Genomic DNA, 8838 nt, shown 5'->3' with positions numbered 1-8838 from the left:
CAGGCCAGGTAGCCAATTTAGAGCTAAGGCAAGCCAGTTACAAACTGATGTTGCTACAATATTTTTTTATCTTATAATTATACAAAAAAGGGAGGTCATACATAAGTTAGCAGTGGAAATTCTGATTTTTCAGAGCTTTTCCTGAGCTACCCGGAATCTGTCAGACAATAGCTGTTGCATAGCTTGTGTCATGAAACCAACATCAGTGCAGCTCATAAAATGGATTAGAATAAGGAATCAACTAGCATGTAGGGTGTATAGGAAACCATCTTTCATGTAAAATATTAGGGAAAAATGTATACTGATTAGCTCATTGATTTCTGAGCTATTCTCTTCAATAAATTCTAGAAACTAGTGCAGTTGGGGTGTGAAGAGAAGAAACATTTCCTCTTTTCATTAATAGACTATATTTTAGAATATTTTCCATTTAGGGGTCTCCCTGGTGGTGTACCGGGTTAAAGCGCAGTACTACACAGCTAGCTGTAGCTGCTTCAGCATGAGTTTGCTCCCTGGCCAAGGAGATGACCACATAGCACAGAGACCTCTCCTACCTCTTCTGTCTGACCTGCTGCTCCCCTTAGCAGTATATTTCAGTCAGTCTGCCTCTTCTGCTCCCCACTTTGTCTCTGATGAACCCTCTCACTACCGCTATACCTCTGGCTAATACCCCAGTTCTCTATGCCTAAATAAATACATCTTTTTTTAAAAAAGAACATTTTCAGTTTACAGAAAACTGAACAATATTATAAAGACTTCCCATATGTTCTCTCATTTCCCCAATAGATTTCTCCCATTATTAACTTTTTTTTTTTAGTGAAGTACGTTTGTTACAACTGAGGAACCATTACTGATACATTATTATTAATAAAGGCTGTAGTTCTCACTAAAATTTATTCTGTTTATACAGTCTGTGGGTTTGGACAGATATGTAATGACACATAGCTATCATTATAGCATCATTTGAAATCATATCACTGCCTTAAAAATCCCTTGTGCTCCTTCTTTTTGGCAATGGTCGGAATCATCCTGTGTGTAGTCTTCAGACTGGTATCTGCCATGTGCATTATGTAGTAAAGTTTCTTCTGGGCCCTCTGTGATGGTGCAACAGGTTAAAGCACAGCACTACCAAGCTGGCCACAGCCACTTCAGCCCCCATGGTGCAGCAGACCTCTCCTGTCTCACCCATTGCTCCCCTCATCAGTGTACTTAGTCAATCTGCCTATTCTGCCCCTCATTCTGTCTCTGGTGAATCCTCTCACCCCCTGCACCTCTGGCCTGTACCCCAGTTCTGTATGCATAAATAAATAAATTTTCTAAAAAAAAAAAATTAAGTTTCTTCCATGTCTTGTCATGGCTTGACAGCTCATTCCTTTTTCTTGCTAAATAATAATCCAAGGAGGGCCACTTTTACATCACACCATTCATTACTCTACCAACCATTTGGGCTTATTTTCTTGATGTCTTTTGGTGGATGGGGAAATTGAGACCAAGCAAGCAGGGCCAAGTATTGAGAGCCCTCTGCCTGGCCAACTCCCCCCAAGGTCCATCCCCCCCCCCGCCCCAACTCTTTCTCGGCCTGAGTTCCCTGTGCATCTCTTCTACTACTATGGATGCACAACCGTGAGTGGCCAAGGCAAACTCTGTTGAAACTTTCTCATGTACCAGCCAGGCCACCAGCAGACACCGTGCTCCTGAAATAGGTCTTCCAAGGTTTGCAGTTTGAAAAATGAAACAACAGCTGCAGCAAGGCTTGAGAAACACAGCTGACTGGGGTAGAGTTTGGTTCTGAAGCCAGAGCCCACCTCTTGTACGAAAGCCCTGCCTTCCCACTGTGGCACCTCTCCCTTCATGTGACCTTTGGGAGCAGGTGACAGTGACTTGGACAAAACTCCAGCTTCTAAATGGACCAGATTTTCAAAGCCCATCCTCTTCTTTTATTTGCAGAAAACAGCCCTGCCCAGAAAAGGTGGTAGCGCCAAGCAGTGGTTAGATGGTCCTGTGCTGTATTTGCATGCTGTACACCAGCTGCTCCAGAAGCCAGCCTCCAAAGACTTTTGTTTGATCCCTGTTAGAAGCTGACCTAAAATTTCCATCAATAGGAGGTGCTGGTGAAGATGCAGCACTATTGGACCTCGCTCTCAGACCTGGTGGTCTGAAAGCAAAATAGTGCCATAGCTCTGGAAAACAGTTTGACAGTTCCTGAAATACTAAACATGCAAATACTATTCTCACCCCTGCAGCCCCACTGCAGGGTACTCAGAAGTGAAAATGCTCACATAGAAGCCTGTACGTGAATGTTTATAGCAGCTTTACTCATAACCACCAATAGCTGGAAACAATCCAATCATCCTTCAATGGATGAGTGTAAAACAAACTCAAGACCCTCCATACAATGGAATATTCTTCAGCAACAAGAAGGAACAAACTATTGATACAGGCTGCAAAGCTTTATGCTCAAATGCTTTATGCTGCAGTGAAAGGGGTCAGGCTGAAAAGGCTATATATCAGATGATGCCATTTACGTAACATTCTCAGAAAGACAGAACTATTGTGTGGAAGCACAGATGAATGCCCTCCTGGGGCTAGGGGGAGGGGTTGACGACAAAGGGGTGGCACTAGGGAGTTTGGGGGTGATGGAACAGTTCTGTATCCTGATTGTGGGCTGGTTTCATGTATCTATATTCATAACTGTCCGTAGAACTCCCTGTATTTCTTGGGCCTGAGAGAATGACCTTCTTTTCACTGCCTGCTAAGAGGAGACTTTTTCATTTGTGAGCATCTCTTCAGGGAGTACATCCTAGGCAAAAGGTTCCTGGGACTAACAATAATAACGATGTGATCCATCCTCCCCCCCCTTCCCCCCCAGCCTGTCCGGGGTCTGCTGTGGAGAGCACCAAAAAAAAAATCATCTCCCAGAACCTGCTCAGCTCTGGCTCCGAGGCTACCAGCTGGGGTGGAGGGTCTTTATGGGTGAATAGTCCCTCCACCCCCTTCTGCTGTGCTTCTCAGGGCACATCCTGGCTTACCTCCACACTTGCTCACTAAAGAATACATCTTGATTAACTATTAGGAATGCCAACCATCACTGCATTCCAAGATGTTTTGGTCATTGCAATGATCTTGACAGAGAAGGAAGAAATGCTTAGAGAGTTACTGGAAAACAGACCAAGAGCAGCGGGTGCAGAACTGTAATACAAAAGAGACTGTCACCTTCCAGAGGAATCTGATAAGTAAATTGTATTGTCACTAGATGCCCAGACTGGGCAACACCTAGACTAGATAGCTGAAAGAACCCTGTCTCCTGATCTGGCCTCCTGAATCCGTTGAGGGGAGTGACCCATAAGGAACCAAGCCACGGAGACGTACGGAAAGCCTGGTGCTTGCTGGGGAGAGCTTAGAGCTCTCTCTTCTGCCAGCGACACAACTGACTTCTCATGTGATTCTTCCCTTTGCTGGCAGCCAGTTAACAGTCAAGTAACTTATCTGCCTTAATAAATTGACTTTAACCACACTCCCCCTGTTCTGTTAGACACTCCTGGAATTAGGGCAAATGGTCCCATTAGATGTCCCTTTTTTGACAATGTGACTTCTGGAGCTTAAACATGGGACACAAGCTAGGGCAAAAAAGAGTTTGGGGAAATCCTAATTGTGTTAACTATATTAAAATGTTCCAATTAAAAAAAAGAGAGAGATAGTTATGGTGCTGGCATTTACACAGCATTCTCCCCTACACCCTGACTCCTGCTGCTATTGTCCTTATTATATTCACTTAAAAAAAAATTTAGGGCCCTCCCTGATGACACAGCAAGTTAAAGGGCAGCACAAGTTAAAACTAGCTGCAGCTGCTTTAGTGAAAATCCAATCCCTGGCCAGGTAAGTGACCCCCATGGCGCAGCAGACCTCTTCTGACCAGCCCACTGCTCCCCTCAGCAGTGTACTTCCGCCAATCTGCCTGTTCTACTCCCTACTCTGTCTCTGGTGAATCCTCTCACCACCCCTGCACTCTGGCCTGTACCCCAGTTCTGTATGCATAAATAAATAAATCTTTTTAAAAATTAAAGGTTTTTATCTATCTTTGCATAGAAGACCTGGGGTGTAGCCAGAGGTATGGTGTGGTGGTGAAAAGACTCAGAGACGGTTTGGGGAGCAAAGCAGATGGACTTGTTACAGGGCAACCTCAATATGAAATGGGTTATCTGGCTGGATCCTCACCCGTGCACTTACAGGGACTTACAAGAAGACTCAACTGCAGGCACACACAAGAACAGTAATAAAGGGTTTACTTACAAAAGAAAGGGAAATGAAGAAATGAATGACTCAGAAAGAGAGGGAGATAAATTGGTGAATGTGTCCTAGTTGTTCCACTGACCTGGAATCCCAATGGCACGCTGAGAGCTGGTGAAAAACCAAAAGTGAAGCCAAGAGACCAAGAGCCAAAAGCCAAGAGGCCAAGAGGCCCCCAAGAACCACATGCCTGGTTTGATACCAAACCTGGCTGCTTATCTCCACCCTCAGGTCCTAGCAATCCTCTCCCTCCTCAGCGATGATGGGATTTGTAGTTTCCAGTGTCTTGCTGACTTTGGTCTAGAGTGGGAGTGGAGTTCACAAAACCTGTATGGAGTTTGTTCAGGACGTCCTTTCCCCTAACAGATTTACTGAAATACACTGCTAAGGGGAGCAGTTTGTGATGCAGCAGAGGTCTGCTGCATCATATATAGATTAGCTCTCTGGCTGGGGATCAAACTCAGGCCTTTGTGGTGATAGCACTGAAATTTAACCCCTATGCCACTGGGGAGGCCCCTTATTCTTATTTGTGGAGGAACTTGAGGCCCAAAGAGGTTGTGAGATCTACTTGAGGTCACACAGCAGGCCTGGAACTTGAGCCTGGATCTGGTTGACATTCAAGTCTGTCCCTAGCACAAGTTGGCCAGACCGAGTACCTGGGTGGTAACTGGGCTGGAAGCAGGTGGTACTGTCATCAGGTGTTTGGACTTGGCTTGGGTGAGGGCCTTGGCAGCTAGCTTGGCATTTGGAAGGAACAGTGGTACCTAGGTTAGTGAGGAACAGTGGGACCCTGGGTAGAGGGCAGAGCTTAATGCAAAGGGGACAGAGGAGTTTCAGGAACTGTCCTGGGAGCCAGGATTGGAGAGAGAGTCATTATGGGCATGGGCCGGGGTCATGGATGTGGGCAATAAAGCTGGTAAGAGGTATGGTGACAGCACACCCCAAACACAGTGGGGAGGGCAGCACAGCAGAGACCAGAGTCCATGGTGATACGGATAACTACAGTGATGATCTCTGTCATCTACTCATCAATCCCTATGTGTCAGGCTGCACCACACTCTTTACAGCCGAGAACCTCGTGCCAGCCGTGTAAGGAAGGTTCTACTGAGATCCAGTCCTGCAGAAAGGGAAATCAGGCATGAGGAGGGGAGTTGATTGCTCTCTGATGTGTGTCTAGCATGTGGCCAAGCCAGAATGAAGACCAGCCCTTTCCCACTGCAGCATCCAGTTCTGATGTTGAACACTGTATCTTAAAGAACAATGTTTAAAGCTAAGGGTGACAGGGCAAATGGTGGCCCTGCAGCCAGGCAGTTAGTGAAGCACACCTACTGTGTGCTAGCTGCTTACTGGACATGAGGGTGGGCGTCCCATAGTCACTGCTTCCACTTGCTAGTGCAGTTTCCTTTTCCTGTTTTGGTCACATCTTCCCAATGCCAAGTTCAGAAGTGGAGAAGATCTTGGTTCAGCCTTAGGGTTTTCACACTGTATGTCCCATTCTCCTTACCTTGGATTTGGGGAAAACAACCCAGATCCGAGGTACCTGACTAGACATAGTGGCCTCTAGGAAAATAGAGTAAGAACCCTACACCAAATGTTGCAGGCTTAAATCTGGACGTCAGGACTATAGAGGTTATAGTAGTATGATAATGTTGGGGGTAAGAGAGTGGGGGTTCCAGCAAAATCATCACTTTTAAGCATTGTAAAAAACATGGCTACCTGAAATAGATAGTAGTGATGTTCAATACAGTGTACTGAACATACTGTGGTGGTGTAATAATGAGGTGAGGTCAGAGATGTGGGGCTGAAATGAGTCACCAGAGGCAGTGGAAGACAGAAGGTGGAATGGTTAGGGGAAGAGGGTGCCCTGAATAATCCCCACACAGGTTCCATGGACTCTACCCCCACTCCAGACCAAAGCCATCAAGACACCGGGAACTACCAATCCCATCATTACTGAAGGGCAGTTGCTGGGATCTGAAGATAGAGTTAAGCAGCCAAGGTTAGTATAAAACCAGAGATGTGGGCCTTGGGGGGTCTCTTGCTCTCTTGGGGCCTCTTGGTCTCTTGGCTTGACTTTTGGTTTTTCACCAGCTCTCAACATACCATTGGGATTCCAGGTCAGCAGAGTTGGTAGGACAAATTCTCCACTTTATCTCCCTCACTTTCTCTCTGAGTTATTCATTTCCCCTTCTTTTGTAAATAACCCTTTTTGTGTGTGCCTGTGGTTGTAAGTCCTTTTAAGCTCATGGGTGAGGACCCACAATCAGGTAAACCATTTCATATTGGGGTTGCCCTGTAACAGATTTATTGAACTACCTGACAAGGGAGCAGCGGGCTAGGTAGGAGGTGTCTGCATGGGAAATACCTGGGGGTCCCTTTATAGTTTTTGCAGGTTTTATCATGGTACAGGAGTCAGCTACTGCTGGTTACTATATACTAGAACATCAGGTTCCAGTGGGCCATCTGTCCTGCCTGGTTCGGTTTGCCTTGTTTTCAGGAAGGCCAGGTTCCCATGACAACGCTATAAGTTTCCCTTTCCTTATCTATTTTGTGTCTTTCAGCATTGTTCATCTGAGCAAAGAGCAGATACCCTATTAAATGATACCCCAACATATACTAATGCCACTAAATTGGACACTTACAGTGGTCAAGAGATACTTTATTTTTAAATATATTTGACTATAAAATAAAAAAGAAAAAGAAAGGATACCAGTCAACAAAACCTGGCTACTGGTCAGATTCAGCATGAGTTTGAGAACACCTGCATAGGACCCACATGTCTTGATATTATTATTAACCTTGAAAACTTGCCCAGCAGGCAAGTCTGGGAGGCTGAAATGGGCAAGGGGAGTGGATGGGACTGCCATTGGATCTGGTCTTTAAGCTGATGACCAGGATCATGAGTAAGGACACACCCAATACTAGACACCCTAGCCAGCCATTGATACCTGCAGTATAAATAGGGCCTTGGACCTTCTCTTGGTGTAGACCTCTCTTGTCTTGCCCTTTGCTCCCTTGCAGGATGTTTCAGTAAGTCCCCCTTGGCTGTTCTCTGCTCTGTGTCTGGTGAATTCTTTCACCCCTGTGCCACTGGCCTACACTGGAATTCTTCCCAAAATACTGCACAGTTGCTCTGAGCAGCAACTGCTCTGCCTCTAGGCCATAGAAAAGGGTACCTGTACCCAGGTGTCTAGGGCCGGCTGGAAGATAAACCTTGGATGTTTGCAAGGTATGGGCTCTGTGCCATGTGTTCTTAGTGTCTGAATCCTGAATGGGCAGCCTGGGTCATCAGGGTTTGCATGCACATGCTGGGAGTTTTACGTACAACTTGGGCTTGGAGAGATAAGGGCAGAATGGAGGAAGCAGCTGTACACTGGGAGACTCAGCAATTAATGATTGTCCATGTCATCGCCAGAAAACTTACTGATTAGACTTTAGAAAATTCATTCAAAATGAGGCCAAGTGGAGCTGGCCAGTGTGGAGCTTACTCCAAAAAATCTGCAGAATCAGAAAGATGCCTTAGAAAATGGAACCATCACATTATAAATAGATGACTTAGAACCTCTGTGATAGATTCAGCTAGTAGGTGGCAAATTAAAAGAAGCAGGATGTTTTCCAGCTTAAGTTAGTAGTGATTCTCTTATTGAAATACCTGTTGTCAAGATGTGCTATGCAACCTCCTTAGACTTTAGTTCCATAATAGTATGGGTTTTCAGGGGATACCCTTTTAAGTATCCCTTCCCAAGAATAAGCAGTACTTTTGCCATGTGCCACACAGGATACCATCCAGATCTGACCCAGATGATGTCATTTATCCTTACAATCAGCCTCTGAAGTAAATAACCATGTCAATATCCAGTAGGATGGATGAGAAAACTGAGGCTCAGAGGAGTAATTTCCTAAGTGTAATGGTCCATTTTATGAGTCTGCTTGACTGGGTCACAGTCTTCAGTATTTGGTCAAAGACCAGTCTGGATGTTGCTGTGAAGGTACTTTTGAGATAAGATTAAAACTGACTCACTAGACTGAGTAAAGCAGATTATCATTTACTATGTGGATGCCTGTCTCTAGCTGGCCTTTTCAGACTTGAGCTTGAGTGTCAGCCCATGGCATGGTCGTGGTGAGGACTCAAAGGTGGACAAGAGCAGTCTCTGTCCTCAGGGAACTGTCAGTCACAAGGGAAAAACAGATGTTAATCAGTAAATGCAGGGCCTTAAAGGAAGAATTGAGTGTTTGATGAGAATGTATTTCAGAAGGTGGAAAAATCAAGGAAGGCTACCTGGAGGTGACTCTGACAACCGAGGGATGAACAATGGTGAGGAAGACTTGGGTCTTGTAAGTACCTGGAGAATTATCACACCTGGGGGCAGTCCTCAGCCAATGACTGACAGGAGGTGGTAGATAAATATCCCAGCACCACTAATGGGGTGACTGAGGTGCACGTCCTATGCAGACTCCAGAAGCCACTGGTGGAGCTGAGCCCAGTTGCCAGTGGGGCTAACTACCCGAAAGTCCCCTTTACTGACTGTCTTCCCCCCTAGTTTCACTTCCTTC

The sequence above is a fragment of the Condylura cristata genome, unplaced genomic scaffold (genome assembly GCF_000260355.1).
Source record: "Condylura cristata isolate star-nosed mole 26May11 unplaced genomic scaffold, ConCri1.0 scaffold00025, whole genome shotgun sequence".
Classification (NCBI taxonomy): Eukaryota; Metazoa; Chordata; class Mammalia; order Eulipotyphla; family Talpidae; genus Condylura; species Condylura cristata.
Note: the sequence above shows the minus strand (reverse complement) of the source record.